The sequence below is a fragment of the Daktulosphaira vitifoliae genome, unplaced genomic scaffold, assembly GCF_025091365.1.
Source record: "Daktulosphaira vitifoliae isolate Bord-2020 unplaced genomic scaffold, ASM2509136v1 Scaffold_1, whole genome shotgun sequence".
NCBI classification, from domain to species: domain Eukaryota; kingdom Metazoa; phylum Arthropoda; class Insecta; order Hemiptera; family Phylloxeridae; genus Daktulosphaira; species Daktulosphaira vitifoliae.
Genome location: NW_026099572.1, coordinates 27,139,076 through 27,140,277, shown reverse-complemented (window position 1 = coordinate 27,140,277; position 1,202 = coordinate 27,139,076). Strand labels below are relative to the sequence as shown.

Sequence of the window (1,202 nt, the reverse complement as noted above, 5' to 3'; positions counted from 1 at the left end):
CTTTTGAAAATGTTCCGGAAATACTGCGTCCTTTAAACATATATCAAATTAAAGCTTATTTTATGTACTATAAAATGAAAAAAAAAATTTGTCCCGACACTTTATCTTCTACATGTAAACGGCTGCCGTAGTTAAACAAAATACTATTTTTGAGTTAAAATTTTCGATTTTAAATTTTCAACTTAAAAATGCTATAACTTTTCGAAAAATGTAATTATAAGCACAAATTTTTTTTTCTAAATACATTATAAGTACATCTTTCATTTGACATATTTTTTATTAAATTTGGTGACAATTTCCCCATATATAGGGGGCGTTCAAAACTTGAAACATTGTATAAAAAAAAGAACTTTTTCAACTTGACTTTTGAAAATGTTCTGGAAAATCTAACACTTTTATATGTACCTTAAATTAAAGGTAATGTAATATACTCTATTATAAAAAAAAAAAATTTCGGACTTTATTTTGTCTTCATGGTGAAAATAGCTACCGTATTAAAAAATATGCTATTTTTGTGTTAAAATTCTTGGTTTTGTATTTTATTTTATTTTTTTATAAGGGGATTACACTGATTTTCATAAATATTATATCAATCTAATTGACATAGTATAAAAAGTTCAACATATTTAAATTTTTTTGTTTCTTTAAAGTCGAGAAAAATAACTTTAATATTTGAACTAGCTAAATTTACATTTTTATTAAGTGACGAATGCGACGTACGGTTTCTGAGACGGTAACACTTGTGTCTTTCACGCCTATGGCACTGAATTTTTTCTTAATCCTTTTTGATTTTTATCTTATTTAGATTCAATTACTTCAATAAATATCAAGGATCCCATTACTGCAGTCTCCTCTCGTGAGAAGAAATTCATATTAATATTATTTTATTATGGGGTTTTTTTTTTGTAGCTATCATTTATTTTCTAAGCGCTCACTTAACCTACTTTTTTGACAAATTTTTTATTTTAATTTAACACTATCTACAGGTTTGCTCCAAAGCGTTTTTTATGATAGTGATCTTAAACGCTGTCAGATATCATCTATACTTGACTCAACTATGACACGACTCCACTGTGTTGGGTTTTTTATTATCCTTCTCAATCATAAGAGTTTTAAATTATTGTAGTGATACTCAACTGTTACTGTTAGCTATGAAATTAATGATTATAAATAAGTTTGAATTTTTATAATTATAATACTCC

The 1,202-nt window shown here is 25.6% G+C and overlaps 1 protein-coding gene across 1 annotated transcript in view; it reads left to right on the top strand.

Moving 5' to 3' along the window:
* Positions 1 to 1,202, top strand: part of LOC126905129 (uncharacterized) — a 95,796-nt gene that overhangs the window by 34,965 nt on the left and 59,629 nt on the right. The window lies entirely within an intron of this gene.